Genomic DNA, 19,872 nt, shown 5'->3' with positions numbered 1-19,872 from the left:
CTAGGGAATAGTAAATGTAAAACTATTCATTAACCACTTTGAAATTAACTTATTAGATTTATCAGTTTCGTCCAGCAAAATTCTGAGGACATATGACTCAAGAGGAGTCAAGAACAGTATTTTACTTGAAAAAGACCCGGTATGAGTTTTCTGATCCCTAAGAACATTTCAAAATGAAGGTAAAACAAAAAGTAAAGAAAAACTTGATTTATACCATTCACACAAACTTTTCTCTTACCAGACTAAATATTTGGCATATATATATATATATATATATGTATATCCAGTTTTGTATGTATTCACTCAATATTAATTGATGACCAGGGGCCTTCTTAGGTGCTAAGGATACTGTAATATGGAGCTATGGAGTTTACACTGGGTTTTAAAGGATGCAATCACACATCCTACATTACTGTATGCAATAATCAGAATATCACAATACTGACTTAATCATTTCAAGCTGTTCACTTACATTAACCATCGCATATTAAGTTAACCTTTAAACCCAGAGATGATATATAAATTGATTACAATATTCAGGTATCAGGCCAAATATCATCATTATGTTTACAATTTTTAGAAATTACACCAAGTCAGTGAATTAGAAATCAGTAAATCCACAATTCTGAAATGCCAAAGTAAAATTTGTTTTTGTACAAATTAATAATTTAAGTTCCCATTCCTTCAGCAAAGCAGAATCTTAAACACAGGCAACTTTGGATCGTTTTCCCCCAGGGCTTTGTCTAAATTTTGAGTGACACTTTTGGTAGCACTAAATTTTAGTGCTACCAAAATATTGGTTAGATGGGAAGTCAACTGGGGAGCAATGTATTAGCTAAAATACCTCTTTCATTCATGCAGCTTTAGTCACTCTTTCATGAGTTATGTGCCATGTTTTAAGGTATAGAAATCAATCCCCAGCTTGCATCCTGTTCTAAGGCACAGAAATCTTTGTGAGGCTATCTTTGACCCTATCAACCATGCTTCCCTGCCCAGCCATTTTCTCTTGAGAGTGGTGCAGCCTAGCCTGTCTCTTGACTCTAAATGGGAAGTGAGAAAAAATTTCTCACTGATCTTGGAATCCTCAAATCCATTTTGAGATTGCTTTCCCTCCCACAGGATCCTGACTTACTCTTCCACTGTACATGATAAGAAAAATGAAAGAAACAACAACACTGTTTTCAAACATTGGACAATGGCAGAACCAGGATTCTGCCATTGAAAAGGGAGACAAACAGAGAAGACCAGCCCAACAATCACTCCAGCTTTCCCACTATTATTCATGATTTAAAATAAATTGTTTAATTCCTTTACCCTTTAGTTTCTTATAAAACAGGAATAATATTAGTACCTACCTCATCAGATTGCTATACAAAATTAGATAATTAAAAAACTTAGTGCATAGCACAAAGAAAAGTTTAATAGATATTATCTCTTATGTCATTATCACTGTTTTAGTAATAATAATTATTATAATTACTTAGCTTTATTTTTATAGCTCTTTGCTCAGTGTTGCTATATCTTAGTGATACCTAGAGATAGGTTCCTTCTATAGCAAAGGTTCCTTTTTCATTTACCCTCACTTGAGTCAGTCTCACATTAGCATTTTGGAATCGTTTTTTATGAGCTACATTAGTAAAGCTTCTCAGCGGTAAACTAGAAGGGTTAAAATATTTAAATTCCAACATCACCTGAATATGTTGATCACCTTATATTGATAAAGTTAAATGATAAAATCATAAGGCTGGGAAAAACATTGAATGATTTTTTAGTCTACTGCATTATCTTCATGTAGCACATCATGTGAAAACATCATTTTCCAGAAAAATGAGGATCAAATATATATTTAAATGTATTTAGAAAAAGAGATGCATAGTCTCCTTCAACAAGCCATTCTAGGGTTTCACAAAAGTAACACCTAAACTAAGAAGCCTCTGCTACTGTTCAAAGATTGTGTTTTTCCCCTTGAAATTCAAGGAAACCAACATTTACTTCTCTGAATGCAAGCAGATACAAAAGCAAAACCTACCACTCCCATTATTAAACACACTTTCTAAATTCTACCTAAACATTGGCAACTAATAGCAGATACATACGGTATGAATAATTAATTTTAGGAGTAGTAAATGTTAGATCTCTTGAATTTCTTAACTGTTAAATTTCTTAGCTGTTAAATTTAGTGAATCATTCACTGCATGTAACTTTAGACATTTATATCTTTTATTTTATAGATTATTTAGAAACCCACTTCTTACTTCGATTTTTTTTCCCAAATTGTATTTAATATAATTAAAGCAGATATTGCTCTTCTTGTCAATATGACACTTTCCACTCTACTGACTTGACTCAAAAATGTTCTGGTTTTACAAACAGCTAGAGATATGCTGAACACAAAAACAACTAGATCATTACATATACAAATATATAAATGATCTGTGTTCTATTCTTGGAATCCACTTACACAGAGGATAATTACAGAGAAATTAATCTAATTAAAAGGAGTATTTTCTTGAAAAAAAAAGATCCAAGATTGAGATATATCCCCATTACTTAAGAGTTGTCTGAACTCATTAACCTCTCCTAATTTCAATCTATTCATGTACAAAATAGTATCTTTTTCACTTGTGTTACCTATTCATAAGATTTTAAGATCAATTTAAGTTCGAACGATTATGAATACCTTTATGAATATGATATTCACTGTTGTTGTTGTTGCTACATAAGTACTCTACCCTTACCATAGCAAAGATATACACTATATACAAAAAAATCATGTTTATTACAATTCAAGTAATAGTTTAGTCTATTTCAAAGATTAAAAAAATACTTCTTCTGACAATTTCATCAAATAATCTAGATGTTTATATTAGCTATGATGATTTCCTCTGCAAATAATAGGACACACAGATCAAAATGGCTTAAACAGTATGAAAAATTCATTATCTCATTTACTGGATGTCTCGAAGTAATGCTGGAGCCTTGCTCCATGACATGTTACTATTGATGGCGTGAAAAACCTAGTGTCAGAGTTTCAGGCAACAATGCTAGGTAGGGCATTGCTAGTAGAAGAACAGACCATTTCATTTGCCAGCAACAATCTCTTCCCATCTTTTGGCCAACATTTTTTTTATAATAACTGATGTCAATCCAATTATTGGCAATGGTAATGGGATTGCCATGATTAGTTGTGACAGGTTGTCCAATATGATAGCCAGTGCCTATTTAAATTTAAATTCATATTAATCAAATTTGAATAAAATTTAAAATTTAGTTTTGCTGTCTTACTGGCCGCATTTCAAGTACTCAACAGCCCCATGAGGCTAATGGTTGCTATAGGGACAGTGTAGAAAAGGAATATTCTGTCATCACAGAAATTCCTATTGGAGAGTGCTGGAACCTTAGGAAAATCAGAATTTACCTCTGAACTAGAGCAAGGCTCATCTTCTTTGAAAGCTGGATATCTGAACAAATAGTGTTTCTATACAGCAAGAAATATCTCGATATTGGATTTGCATATACAATATGCTATATATCCTACATCATTTTGGGGGGAGCAAAAATTGATACATCAAGGAAGTTTACTCCCAGCTTTGCATATTCTATATACCTTCCTTCTGCACTACATTTTAGCTGACAAATGGGGAAGCTGTGGGGACATTACACAATAATATCTATGAATTAGAGTTGGACCTATAAATTGGACATAAGACAACTACTTAAATGTAAAAATAAAATAATGCCTGCAAAGGTAGCAGAGAAAATATATGAATGAATTATACTACTCTCCATAGCAAAATAAATGGGTTCATATTTTAATTTCAGCAACCAAATACACGATTTTGTTTTCATACGGCCAGATAGCAAATGAAAACATATTTTGTGTTTAGAAGGTAGAGCCCATTGTTTAAAACTGATGGTCTACATAATCTATAGGGAGAAATTTATAAGAGTTCAATGGTAAATTGAGTCCCTACATAGTTTACTCGCTTGTCTTCAAAGCAAATGAACTATCTAACTGGAAGAAATGTGATTCCCATTGCATTCCAGTTCATAGGTAGCATCTCTAGCTTCCCTTGCTGCTCCCCTACTCCCTCTCCCTTGAAAGGAAGATGCCACTTGGGAATGCTTGAATAGTCCCCGAATTCTGTTTATATTGTTCAGATTACGAAGAAGTCCAAGATGAAGAATAACTGCTGATAATTAGTAAGACTTTCTCATATAAATGGAACAACAAATTTTGATTATGTTCAAGTTATGAAAAAATGAGACTCCAGGAGAAAATGTTAGAATGCTTTTTGGTAGCTGAGATAAAGGATGATCTCTCTTATACAGGGAAGAATAGCAGGGCAAATATACCTCTCAGGTCATGAGGCACTACGGCAATTTACTCCTGTCCATATTTTTATCAACGGTCCTCCGTTTGTAATCTCTGACTTCTGAGAAATTCTGGGCTTGACACAAAATCTCTTCCCAGCCCGAAGGTCGTGCTCTGTTCTGTTTGCTGTGGCTGAAATAGCTGAGTGCTTTCATCCTAAATCCACTCTTTGGTTCCTGGACCATCTAAGCATCTGATTAGCTCCATCTTTCATCTCCCATCTCAGTGGCTTTAGACCTTTGGCCTCAATGTTTCTGATGTTCCCTCCACACTTTGATTGACACAAAACAGCAAATTTGGCTTTAGAGCCCAGAGTGGGACAGGCCTGGCCTCCTTGCACTCCACTTAATACCTTGCCAAAAGAAGTCTGATCTCAGGAGAGCTATCAACCATTTTTTAAACAGCGAATTTAAGCTTTTCATTTATTGTGTGCCCTTCTTCATTGTTTTATAACTAATTGAAAAAAATTTTAAAGCTGAATAAAAAGGCTTAAGCACATATTAAAGATGACAAGAATGAACTAATTTTTAATACTTTATATTATATATGTTACAACATAAATTAATCTCCCATTTTTATTTTGTTTTGTCTGTTAGCCATTTTAAACTCTGGATTTAGGTTGTGATCATTAAAATCCATTTATGATTTGCATGTTCTTTGGTAATTGCCTAAATCACAAAATGACAATTAAAATAGATATTTTACATTTGCGGGATCCAGATGTTGTATTTTACATGTATACCTTTAACTCCTTAAACACTAAATTTCGTTTCTAAGTCAAAATATGTGTTCATAATTGTAAAGTATTTAGACTGCCTCAGGTGGTCATCGTTCTTTCAAAATTATGGATTGTGCTTCTAATCCCAGTCAACCATCTTAAAAACCTCTGTTGGTTTTATGATACTGTATACAAAAGGATGTAGCTAGAGACAGCTTTACCATGTAGGGGACAGGACATTTGCATCTGAGTCCCAGGTTCAGTAACAACTCGGTGAATCTGGTCATATCATGTAACTTCCCATGGTCTCAGTTTCCTCATTTGCAACATTAGCATGTTCATCAAGATGGTTTCTAATTTACATTCACGTTCAAAACTTTATGGCTCTACAACAAAAAAACAACCAATCTAACTAAAAATATGAGCAAAGGACTTGAATAGGTACTTTCCAGAGAAGATATATAGATGGTTAAGAAGCACATGAAAAGATTTTCAACATCCTTCGTCATTAGTGAAATGCAAATCAAAACAGCAATGAGATACCACTTCACACCTACTAAGATGAACAAAATTGTCAAAAAGAGACAGAAAATAATAAGTGTTGGTGAGAATGTGAAGAAATGGAAACCCTCCTACATTGCTGGTAAGAATGTAAAATGGTGCAGCTTCCATTTGGCAGTTCCGCAATAAGATAAAAACAGAATTATCATATGACACAGAAATTCCACTTCTAAGTGCATATGCAGAAATTGAAAACGGGTACTCAAATAATAACTGGCACACATATATTCAGGGCAATTCTATTTGCAATAGCCAAAGGTAGAAACAACACAAATGTTCATCAAAGATGAATGGAAAAAGCAAAATATGTATATCTGTACAATGGAATATTATTATACCATAAAAAGGAATGAAGTACTAAAACTTGCTACAGCCATGATGAACCTCAAAATCATTATTTTGTATTATTTTGTATTAAAAGAAGCCAGGCACAAAAGACCACATATTGTATGATTCCATTTATATGAAATATCCCATATAGGACAAACCATGAGGACAGAAAGTAAATTAGTAGTTGCCACGATCTGGAGGAAGGGAGAATGCGGAAAAAATTGCTTAATGGGTGTGGGGTTTTCCTTTGCTGTGATGAAAAAATTCTGGAACTAGATAGTGGTGATAGCTGTACAACATTCTAAATGTACTTCATGCCACTGAATTGCACACTTTAAGATGTTATTTTTATATTATGTATATTTTAATCCAAATTAAACAAGTCATGACTTGATTTATACTAAGTAGCATCCTTCTACTAATGTAGATGGCCTACCATGTGTGGGAAAAGAAATTCCATTCTTATCAGCTATTGGCAGCAGCTGAAAAGGTAATTATTGTTTGTATAGTTTTGTGTAAAGAAACAGCATCTGTCGTCTTAATAAAGAATAAAACTCTGGGGTAATAATTTTCAAAATAGGCATGAGGTGCTGGTCTTCAGCAAATCAAGTCTTTCCCATTTAGCTATATGCTGCTTTGTTCTGTCAAACTGTCCCCTCTGTTTTCTTCCTTCTTTTTCTTTCGTAAATATAATTTTTGTTTCTCAGGTATATGCTGGGCTTTCTTATGGTTTAGTACAAATATAATTATCTCTCAGTTATAGTGGATTTTTTTTCATTTATTTTGTGGTCATTGCTTCTCACATACTACTGTGCATTAGAATAAAAAAATTGAAAAAAAAGAACTTTCAGTTACTTCAAGTTAAAATAGTTGGCAGGTAGTGATGCAATAATAGGTTTGCGCTCCCTCACTGCATTCTTAGGCTTGTGAAAAATAACACACACACAATGGTGTGCATAATGATGTAAGCAGCTAAACTACAATTTAGGTTTTAGTTCATCTACCTTGATAAGAAATGCAAGTGTATAGATATTTAATAATTACAACTCTGGTGACAAACTTGGGTACTGGAAAACAAAAAAGGGTATTATTCTTTATTTTTCAAACTCTGACTCAGAGTTATCTGCTTGCTTATTGTGGTCAATTTAATTTAGTCATTTCTGGGTTTAATTTGCGTACACGCAGTGACTGATTTCTCATTCAAGTCTGTAGTTTAGTCTTATTCTGAGACTAAAGTACTCTCCCAGGGTTTACATTTCTTCTCTCATTCTCCCTCTTTTCCCTTGTTTCTGAGTCGCTTTATATTTCTGATGGCCTCTGCACCCCTTCTTTAATTCTGGCACCACTGATGTGCTTATTTTGTCTCCTCTGCTCAGCAGAGGTTGTACCTATGAATGGTTTGGGTGAAGTCTCCCTGGGATGTGCTCCACCCTAAGGGAAGCAGCTTTATCTCTCTAAGCCCTACTAGTGATCCTGGGATCCAACCCAGTATATGTATAACTGATTCTCTTTGCTGTACAGCAGAAACTAACAACATTGTAAGTCAACTATACTCCAATGAAAATTAATGAAAAAAAAGAAATATAGATTAATTGCCATAGCAATCTGATTTTTATCACGTTCTGACCCATCTGAGCTAGGGAAGGAAAGAAAAAAAAAACACTTCTAATTCAGTAAAATTTGTCTGATTTACATTTAAAGTCTTTTTAGGTAACTGTATAGACACTGTTGGATAAGATTTCAGAATTCTATTCCAGTCTTCTTCTCTCCTAGATGGTATCTGAGTGTATGGACGCTTGAGCTTTAAAGACAAAGACACATGTCTCCAATCCCCGTAAGTTTCTCTTTACCTTCATCCCCACCCCTCCTTGGGGCCCTCCTCCATCCCTGGATTTCCCCGCAGCATAGCTGACCTGGACTTTCATATGAGGTATCGACTGCTGTTGTGTAAGTGGTCTTCGCTTCCCACCTCAAAGCCACCTGCTGATAACTTCTGCTAAAATCTGCGACAAGGAAACAGTCCTTTCTCAGCTTAGTCAGGGTGCGGGCAGCACTCCTTTAAACCAAGCACACCTGGGCCCTCAATGTTTATGAAGTGAGCCTACTGCGGTATGAGTGTGAGTCCCATTTAGCCCTAGGACCAGGTACAGTTACAGGAATTTTTTGCCCGTACCTGACTGATGCCCTGCAGTGGTGTGTGAGAACTTCTGGATCCCACCACTGTCCGCAAAAACTGTAAAGCAGCACTGACTGAAAAGAATCCAGACCCTTTCTCTGACTGAGTATATTGTATGACCAAGCTTTTCCTATATGGCTGTCTGTAGGGATGTTAGGGATGTCTACCATGCTGACTCTGCCAGGACACCTGATGAGAAACTGGGCAGAAGCTCCTGAGGTCTTGGCATTCCCTTAAATGAAAATAATTCATCCCCCGCTACATATACCTGATTGCCTGCCTCCTCCACGCTGTCCCCTGTCATCTCCTTAATCCACCAGGGCTGTAGGTGGTGGTGGATATTACTCCATTTCTCTTCTTGGGCTGTTCCTTAGGTGAAATGCAACAACAGTGTTCTCCAGACCTCTCTTTGCTGTGTTAAATGAATACATAAAGGAATATCTCTCTCGAAACAACCTTGTTTCCAAACTTTTTTGTCTTGCTCAATTCTCAAAAATACAACTTTGGGGCTTCCCTGCTAGCGCAGTGGTTAAGAATCCGCCTGCCAATGCAGGGGACATGGGTTCGGGCCCTGGTCCAGGAAGACCCCACATACTGCAGAGCAACTAAGCCCGTGCGCCACAACTACTGAGCCTGCGCTCTAGAGCCCATGAGCCACAACTACTGAGCTGCGTGCCACAACTACTGAAGCCCGCGTGCCTAGAGCCTGTGCTCTGCAACAAGAGAAGCCGCCACAGGCTTCCCTGGTGGCGCAGTGGTTGAGAGTCCGCCTGCCGATGCAGGGGACACAGGTTCGTGCCCCGGTCCGGGAAGATCCCACATGCCGCGGAGCGGCTGGGCCCGTGAGCCATGGCCGCTGAGTCTGCGCGTCCAGAGCCTGTGCTCCGCAATGGGAGAGGCCACAACAGTGAGAGGCCCGCATACCGCTAAAAAAAAAAAAGAAGCCGCCGCAATGAGGAGCCCGTGCGCCACAACGAAGAGCTAGCCCCCCCGCTCGCTGCAACTAGAGAAAGCCTGCGTGCAGCAACGAAGACCCAACACAGCCAAAAATAAATAAATAAAATAAAATAAATAAATTTATTAAAAAAATACTACTTTGGGTATCAAAACTTGAATATTAATTCTGCCTTTGGGGTTTAATAATCCTAATACTGTCTTGCCGTCATCTGCCCCAACCTCTATGCCCACACAAACATAAACACTTTTAAAACATAGACTTTTATTCTCTACTTTTGGGATGGGTAAAAAATGTGTTATCTAAGACACTGACATAAGCAAAAGAGATCATTCCCTTCAATGTCATGTTGAGCACTGATTATGGCACCTAACCTGACTGAAGATTATCTAATTGTCTAGGGGTGGTTATCTTTATTAAACTACCTTTTAACTATTGATTAACATACTTTTCAACTCTGTAAGAATAGTAGTTAACTTGCAGAAAACAGGTATCAGTGCAGTTGTTTCTTGACTGAGAGCCAAAATGTTACTTCCTTCAGAATATCTATGTGGTATATTTGTGTGTGGGGGGAAGTGTGTTATTCTGAAAATGAAAGGACCTTATCGCCAAATCGTATAAATTTTCCAGAATGGTTCTGACAAAAAAAAAGAATTGATAATTGAACAGTCATATGAGGTAGGTCTGTATATGGAAACCAAATAAGATTAGCTATAATATAGATGCAGATATAGTACTGGCATTGTAATAAATACAATTATTAATTTGTTATTTTATTTATTTTACCAAGCAGGATAGATTTTTTTTTAAACTTCCAATAATCTATATGGGTTCTTTTTGTCCAATGCAACAAATAGTTTTTACCTTCAAGATAATCTGAACTGAGATAAAAATAAGACAGAGAGCCCAGCACTGACTTGTCCAGGATTGTGGAAAATACTCAGCCCTTTCCCTACAATAAAACCCTCCCTAATTCCTTGTTTTAAAACTTACTCAGATACAAGTTTAAAGTCAAAACAACTTAAAGGAGAGGGGGTAACATGAGAGAAGATAAAATGCTTGGGCACGCCACGACTGTAGAGAATGTCTAGGATGTCAAGTTCAACCACAGATAATCAGAGAGCAAGAGGGCCTGTTGGGGTTTACAGTTGACATTATTTATGAAATAATTTATGAAATTATTTTATCTTGAGGTAGTTTGGTTTAAATGTTCATCCTTTTGTGTGAGTGAAGTTGTGATTTGGGGTATTACAAGCATGGTAGCCTGCCATACCCATTACATATACATAGACCCAGGTGCTCCATGGCACCACTCTTCCCCTCATTCTTGTGCTCTAAGCCTCTTATCTTGACACATGATTTCTGTTTATTACTACAAGGAGTTTCTCTGTATGCTTATTTGCTCTTCAACTTGCTTTTAACATCATTTCCACTTTCACTTTATTTCTACCTATCTGATTACCGTGGTTGCCAAATGATGGATTGAACACATGTTGTAGCCCATCTCCCTTATGTTCCTGGTCTCTCCAAATGTTTCAAAAGAGTGGCAATAAATCCAAAATCACAGCAAAACAAACAGGAAAAAAAAAAAAAAACCACAAGAAGGAAGCTTATTGGCCCACAGATTGTGAGATTCCTTAGAAGTCCAAAATAGTTGAAGGAGAACTGAGGAAGGAAATGACTACTGAGAATGCCTGAAGGAGATTCTTGCTGCAAAAAGGCAGAATCGTCTTCAAGAATGGGCACACATGGAGGTGTTGGTGGTTACCGGGAGCAGAGAGGGCTCAAAGGCCAGCAATGGAATACTCAGTTGTGTGGACCACTGTAGGAGCAACCATTATCTCTATCCTTGCCCATCCTCTCTCACCTTGTCATGCTCCAGGAAGCAGCTGTGAAGGATCTACAAGCAGAGAGCGCTAGATCTTGATTTAGATACTCGGGGCACGAAACTCACTTTTTTAAAATCAGTCTGTCATACACTATATGTGTAGTCTTTAGGCCTATATGACCCAGTGAGTTCTAATTCCTTAGCTATGGAGTTTGATTCTATTCATCCCTTTTGCTCCTAACATAGAGCAAAGACTGATAAAATAATTTTTTTAAAAAAGAAAACAAAATATAACCTGGAAGTGCAAAACAGTGGGTAGTGATGAAGTACTCCCTTTTTTCCTGTTCCTGGTCTGAATTCTGGCTGTGGTAGAATAAAGATCTAAAGCTTAATTTTGCCTCTGTTTTGAAATTTTTGTTTTATTATGTTTACTATTACCATTTATAGTGATATAGAAGGTAGGTATCTCTTTCCATTTAATTGCTGGTTACCTTAACATTTTACACCAATGCCACATCATTCTCACTGAGCTAAACCTGAGTGTCAGTAATATTTGGAGTTAATCAAGTCTTCCCTCCTGATCCCCAGCTATCTCTGCTTTAGAAGACAAGCATATTTCTACACTAGTTTATCTTCACTGAGATGGACCTAAAAGCCAGAGTAGCTAATCTGAACAGTTCATTCAGAGTAGCTAATCTGAACAGTTCATTACATCAGCACCTCCCCTTCTCCCAAATAATCTTCATTATTTCAATAAGTTCGTCAATGTGCTTTTGGCAAATGAGGCTTCTTGTTTTTTCCAGAATGTTCTAACCCTCCCTGAATTGCTATGAAATGTTCATTGTAGACACTTTAAACAGATGTACAGAAGTAACTAGGATAAACCAGCTATGTATGATAAATGACACTTCAGATTTGGCACAAATCACCAACAAATGCATGTTAGAAAACAAAGACTGTTCCCATCTAAGCAGCTCAGATGCTACACAACTTAGAATCATCCATCAGAGAAGATGGAGCCACTATTAGTTTTAAAGATCAGTTAGTCCAATTCTTCAATTAATGAATAAACTGGAATTTAGGATAATTAAGCGATATATGGATTTCCACAGTCACTTAGTGGCAGAATCAAGACTAAAACCAAGATGTCCTCACTTTCAATCCAATGCTTTCTCACTACATTACTCTAAAGAACAACCAAAAGGTGACTGATGAGCTATGATCATATAATCCAACCTACGTTGGTCTTAAAACACAAATTCAAAATTTTATTGAAGCCAACTAAAACTGAAGGGATCAAATCAAAACTTAAAAATGCCGAAGAAATTTAGTATTTAATCTATTATGCAGTTAATAAATATTTCTAGAGAGTATACTATGCATTACTAAGTAATTCATCCTCCCCAAAGATATGAATTCTGCATGTTATATTTTCTGTTTAATAGAACAAATTGTGGCAAGTAGTTATGTATGTTCATATTTTTCTGAAGTATTTATTAAAGTAGTACAGCAACTACCAAGTAAAAATACTGAAAGCAAGGAATTCTTCTAACTAAAAAGGAAGTTTACTGGCTTCTATTCAGGTTCTTATAGGAAGATCTTGGGGAAGTGTTATCTAAGAATTTGGTGGACGAAGAAAATGGCATAACTGAAAAATTGTGGGAATCTAAAAGGGTGAGGAGAAATAAAATTACAAAGTTACTGAAAGAAGTGGTAGAACTTTGCTTTCTTTACAATTTTGCCCAGGGCTGGTCATGTTGATCACAGTTGGCAATTACTTTAGGAGTGTCTGTTGTTCTTACTAGATCACGGGACGCAAACCTTACTCTCTTTAGGAGCCGCTTTTCATATTACTTTTGTGAGTCTAGTAAGGACAAAGAAGACCTGCAGGCCCAGAGCTTAAAGGACTAAAAGTGGAAGGCTGCCTCCATCTACATGACTTTATTATTTACTCTGGAAAATTTTTTCCTAAGAAGGTAAAGGAGTAAATCAGTAAATCGCTTCATGAATTGTTTCAGGTACTGCCCTCACACCTAATTATCTGAAAAACATAAGCTCTTTCTGGGACAATTGTTTGTTTATGCAGGTAGACAGCCCTCTTCTCAAGACAAGAGGTTACTCAAATGGGCAAAGAGATCATTCAGCTGAAAACCAAAAACTGAGGAACACTTTTCTAAGACCCTCACTTGTCTTTGGACACAGATCTTAAACCATTATATCAAAAACTGTGCCCAAACCCAATCAGATTCAGGCATTAAACACCTGATTTCAATCACTAATGCCTTAAGCCCTAGAAATACCTCTTCCCCACCTTCCGCCTTTAATAAACTACGTCTCTCTTAGGGTGATGCTCTCCCTTACTGTAATAAGTTATTATAACAAACTGAACTTTCCTCAGTCAACAGTTTACTTTGTTGTCCTGGTTGGGGAGCTGGCAGCTGATGCTACTAATAGCAAAGAAAAGCATCTTTTCAACCATGGGAGTTGCAATTACTGTATTATCCAGGATATAGACACATCCTGAAGTTCCTGATAGGATCTTGATTTGCTTATTTTCCCACGTATCACTTATTTGTAAAATAAGATACTATGTAAAACATTTATTTATATTAGACAAATCATCATAACCAGCATTTTCTGTTCTTTCTTTACTGAAAGATTCAATTCAGCATGTTAAGTATGATTTAGGAAGAACAGCACATCTTTTATAAGAGTTTGAATTTTTGAAAATAAAATATATTTGTCAAGGACCACCTGTGGTTAAAAAGTAAAAGTACCCCAAAGTACTTAACATAAGTTTTGAAACAGGAGAACTATAAATACTTTATAGAAAATACTTTAATTTTTTGGTTTATTGGAAGAGCTATTCCAGCTGGAGAAAATGTCAATTCTTGGGCTTTCTGGAAAGCATACACAATCTTGACTATTCTAGGAGCAGTTGGACTGTAGGAGAGGAAAAAGTTCTCCTGGACCCTCTTAGGATTCTCGGCTGGATCTGAAAATTAAACTGACAAAGGCAGATTACCAGAAGCACACAGCTTTATTTAACACAAGTTTTATGTGACCCTGGAGCCTTCATAAGGAAATGAAGACCTGAAGAAACAGACCTGAGTATTTTTATGTTAGGTCTGATAAAGAATGGATAATCCTGGAGAAATATGATAAGTCAAAGAGTACGAGGTAAATGTAGTAAATTGGGGGAAACTTAGCAAGGCCTGTTTGCTGGAATTCTTCTTGGTGTCTCTTTGTCTTCAGAAATAAGGATGCTCCTTTCCTCTGGGTATAGATGTAACTGAGCAGGACCCTATGGGGTCTTTCCAGGACAGACCCCTCCCCGATATGTTCTGCTTTCATTCCTCTCTAAAGTACCTAGATAATAGTATCTGATGCACATTTCCTGAGTTGTTTTACAGATGCTAAAACCCCCACTGAATGGAAGAAATTAACTACTTGATGACCATGAGCACATAGCCCCCAGACCTTAAGGATTGATAATGTTAATCCCTGTGCAACCAATCAGAGAATTGTGCATGCATGAGCTGATCACATACCCTGGGATGCCTCTCCCTCACCTTGTCTTTAAAAATGCTTTGCTGAAACCCATTAGGGAATTCATGCTTCCTGAGCACTAGCTGTCCCAGACTCTTTCTATGGCGCCTTACAATAAATGCTGCACTTTCCTTCACCACAACCAGGTGTCAGTAGATTGGCTTTACTGCATGTGGGCGAGTGGACCCAAGTTTGGTTCAGTAACATAGACAGGGTATAACTCACATGAGGGCTTTATGACCTATTTCAGGGGAGAAGGGCAAGGGGAAGGTCAGAGAGAACTTTCTTCCTTCTGCTTTTTGCTCAAATGCCTTTAGCTTAAAATATTCAATATGCCAAGATAAAATCAATAGAATTAGAAATGAAAAAGGAGAAGTAACAACTGACACTGCAGAAATAAAAAAGACCATGAGAGATTACTACAAGCAACTATATGCCAATAAAATGGACAATCTGGAAGAAATGGACAAATTCTTAGAAATGCACAACCTGCCAAGATTGAATCAGGAAGAAATAGAAAATATGAACAGACCAATCATAAGCACTGAAATTGAAACTGATTAAAAATCTTCCAACAAACAAAAGCCCAGGACCAGATGGCTTTACAGACGAATTCTATCAAACATTTAGAGAAGACCTAAAACCTATCCTTCTCAAACTCTTCCAAAATATAGCAGAGGGAGGAACACTCCCAAATTCCTTCTACGAGGCCACCATCACCTTGATACCAAAACCAGACAAGGATGTCACAAAGAAAGAAAACTACAGGCCAATATCACTGATGAACATAGATGCAAAAATCCTCGACAAAAGACTAGCAAACAGAACCCAACAGCACATTAAAAGGATCATACACCACGATCAAGTGGGGTTTATTCCAGGAATGCAAGGATTCTTCAATATACGCAAATCAATCAATGTGATAAACCATATTAACAAACTGAAGGAGAAAAACCATATGATCATCTCAATAGATGCAGAGAAAGCTTTTGACAAAATTCAACACCAATTTATGATAAAAACCCTGCAGAAAGTAGGCATAGAGGGAACTTTCCTCAACATAATAAAGGCCATATATGACAAGTCCACAGCCAACATCATCCTCGGTGAAAAACTGAAAGCATTTCCACTAAGATCAGGAACAAGACAAGGTTGCCCACTCTCACCACTCTTATTCAACATAGTTTTGGAAGTTTTAGCCATAGCAATCAGAGAAGAAAAGGAAATAAAAGGAATCCAAATCGGAAAAGAAGAAATAAAGCTGTCACTGTTTGCAGATGACATGATACTATACATAGAGAATCCTAAAGATGCTACCAGAAAACTACTAGAGCTAAACAATGAATTTGGTAAAGTAGCAGGATACAAAATTAATGCACAGAAATCTCTGGCATTCCTATATACTAATGATGAAAAATCTGAAAGTGAAATCAAGAAAACACTCCCATTTACCATTGCAACAAAAAGAATAAAATATCTAGGAATAAACCTACCTAAGGAGACAAAAGACCTGTATGCAGAAAATTCTAAGACACTGATGAAAGAAATTAAAGATGATACAAATAGTTGGAGACATATACCATGTTCTTGGCTTGGAAGAATCAACATTGTGAAAATGACTCTACTACCCAAAGCAATCTATAGATTCAATGCAATCCTTATCAAACTACCACTGGCATTTTTCACAGAACTAGAACAAAAAATTTCGCTATTTGTATGGAAACACAAAAGACCCCGAATAGCCAAAGCAATCTTGAGAAAGAAAAACGGAGATGGAGGAATCAGGCTCCCTGACTTCAGACTATACTACAAAGCTACAGTAATCAAGACAGTATGGTACTGGCACAAAAACAGAAACATAGATCAATGGAACAGGATAGAAAGCCCAGAGATAAACCCACGCACACATGGACACCTTATCTTTGATAAAGGTGGCAGGAATGTACAGTGGAGAAAGGACAGCCTCTTCAATAAGTGGTGCTGGGAAAACTGGACAGATACATATAAAAGTATGAGATTAGATCACTCCCTAACACCATACACAAAAATAAGCTCAAAATGGATTAAAGACCTAAATGTAAGGCCAGACACTATAAAACTCTTAGAGGAAAACATAGGCAGAACACTCTATGACATAAATCACAGCAAGATCCTTTCTGACCCACCTCCTAGAGTAATGGAAATAAAACCAAAAATAAACACATGGGACCTAATGAAACTTCAAAGCTTTTGCACAGCAAAGGAAACCATAAACAAGACCAAAAGACAACCCTCAGAATGGGAGAAAATATTTGCAAATGAAGCAACTGACAAAGGATTAATCTCCAAAATTTACAAGCAGCTCATGCAGCTCAGTAACAAAAAAACAAACAACCCAATCCAAAAATGCACAGAAGACCTAAATAGACATTTCTCCAAAGAAGTTATACAGACTGCCAACAAACACATGAAAGAATGCTCAACATCATTAATCATTAGAGAAATGCAAATCAAAACTACAATGAGATATCATCTCACACCAGTCAGAATGGCCATCATCAAAAAATCTAGAAACAATAAATGCTGGAGAAGGTGTGGAGAAAAGGGAACACTCTTGCACTGCTGGTGGGAATGTGAATTGGTACAGGCACTATGGAGAACAGTACGGAGGTGCCTTAAAAAACTACAAATAGAACTACCATATGACCCAGCAATCCCACTACTGGGCATATACCCTGAGAACACCAAAATTCAAAAAGAGTCATGTACCGAAATGTTCATTGCAGCTCTATTTACAATAGCCCAGAGATGGAAACAACCTAAGTGCCCATCATCGGATGAACGGATAAAGAAGATGTGGCACATATATATACAATGGAATATTACTCAGCCATAAAAAGAAATGAAATTGAGCTATTTGTAATGAGGTGGACAGACCTAGAGTCTGTCATACAGAGTGAAGTAAGTCAGAAAGAAAAAGACAAATACCGTATGCTAACACATATATATGGAATTAAAGAAAAAAAAATGTCATGAAGAACCTAGGGGTAAGACAGGAATAAAGACACAGACCTACTGGAGAACGGACTTGAGGATATGGGGAGGGGGAAGGGTGAGATGTGACAGGGCGAGAGAGAGTCATGGGCATATACACACTAACAAACGTAAGGTAGATAGCTAGTGGGAAGCAGCCGCATAGCGCAGGGATATCGGCTCGGTGCTTTGTGATCGCCTGGAGGGGTGGGATAGGGAGGGTGGGAGGGAGGGAGACGCAAGAGGGAAAACATATGGGAACATATGTATATGTATAACTGATTCACTTTGTTATAAAGCAGAAACTAACACACCACTGTAAAGCAATTATACCCCAATAAAGATGTTAAAAAAAAAAATATGCCAAGATACCATATTTTGGGTAGTGTGTCCTGAACCCCATCAGGACAATCATCCCAGTGATACATGGACCAGGAGGCTTATGATCATGAAGGAGAAAACATTCCTGCAAACTACAGATATTGTTTTACAACTTTCCTTCTTTACCACTTGAGCAGAGTTGCAGATTAGGTTTGTAATGAGGCTGGCATTCCTATGATTCAATCTATTGTGCCAGGGTTGATGCACATTTTCCCCTAGGGTCTGGTACAATAACTTCATACCACTTTGTATTAATAACATGCACTAATAAGTCTTGGATATAGATGAAAAGACAAATAATAAATATGTTGTAAATTACTGGAAGTTTTCCTTGGTTATGTTTTTTTATGTATATTTAAGTATAGTTGATTTACAATGTTGTGTTAGTTTCAAGTGTATCCTTGGTATCTTTATTTCCAGGATATCAACAAAAATGTCAAGCTCTTTTATATTCCCTAAACACTCCCTGTTATAAATAATACTATCAACTTTCTATAAATGTTTATTAGTTCTCCTGATATACTGTGAGCTCCTTAAGGGCAGAGAATTTGTCTGTGATGTTTCATCTTATTATTAGCACCTAAAAGAGAGAGAGACAGACACATAATATGTGCTCAGTAAATACAGATTCAATAAACAAATAAATAAGTAAATACTTGTTGAGCAAATGAGTGGTTAAGCTCCAGGCTGGGAACCTCTGGAAATCTGCTTAAGACAAAACTCTATAGCCTAAGGTCCGCCATGATCCAACTCATGAATTTGCCATAATTAGCCCTGATGTTGTATATACTCTGTTTCAGTCATGCCACACTACCCTTGGTAGTTACATTATTCTCAAAATGGACCATACAGTTGCAGAAGTTTCCTTTTACGTACTCCTAGAGCTTAAAAAGAATTTAATAGAAAATAATTGTTCAATACACGTTGAGCTGCATGGAATTTAGGGATGGAAAAACTTTTCCTCTAACCCTATTAGGTTCTTTGAAGGGGTAAATGAATTACATTGACAAAAGACAGATTAGCAGGAAAAAAAAAATATATACAAATTGTATGTAATGTTTAAATTTTTATGTGTACAGGGGATTCACAGAAAAGAAATGAAAAACCCAAAGAAGTGGTTAGACTAGAGGTTTTATATACCATTTTAACAAAGGAATAGAAATTGTGATAAGATGAGTAAATATATGGTAAGATTTTTTTAGTAAGGTTTGTTAAGCAGACTTATCTCAGTGTCATCTGTAGTTTTCTGGGTATGGGAAGGGCAACACCTTTACAAACAGAAATTTATGTCACATTCACAAAGAGAAATGTATGCCCTACTCTTAAGCAGAAAGGGGAAGGAAGAGGGTTCTTACTATGTCGGTTATTTCTCAGTTGCCTTCAGCTCAGAATATAAGCATACTTTGGAGTGGTTTATTCAGATCCCCCTCAGAAATTTCTCTTTTTGAAAGTTCTAGCATTTGATCATGTGCTGGTGTTATATTAGCACTAGACTGGTGTGTCAGCCTCACATTCCTCAAAAGAAATTATAATTACAGGGACCCATTATATTGTAAATTCCATAATCTCTCATTTGTCTCTTTAGTACACCTGTTTACTCTTGATTTCATAATCCAAGAGAAAATAATAGGTCTTAGCTATTCCTGTTTCAGAAAAGTTCTGTGGATCAATAAAAATGCCTTGTATTGGGGGAAAAAAAAGATGTACATCATTTTCATGGACATATGAAGTGAGAAACAATTTGAAGAAACTAAAATTATACCTCTAAGCTATATTGGTTTATTTTTCTCCAAGCCTTACTATCTCAGTATGCTGCATTTAATTCTTGAAAATTAAATTTCTTGTAAGTAGTATGTCATTCCAGGCCTTCTTCAGTTGGCCTCTGATATTTGCATGTAACTGCCATTCCAGTGAATATGGTTTTTGCTTAGCAATTATCAGTGTCAGGATGCAGTCCATTGTTGAAAGTAATTCACATGCAGATAGT

Source organism: Delphinapterus leucas, chromosome 8 (genome assembly GCF_059928025.1).
Source record: "Delphinapterus leucas isolate spDelLeu-1000000601 "Yukka" chromosome 8, BTC_Dleu_Yukka2, whole genome shotgun sequence".
Lineage (NCBI taxonomy): Eukaryota > Metazoa > Chordata > Mammalia > Artiodactyla > Monodontidae > Delphinapterus > Delphinapterus leucas.
Note: the sequence above shows the minus strand (reverse complement) of the source record.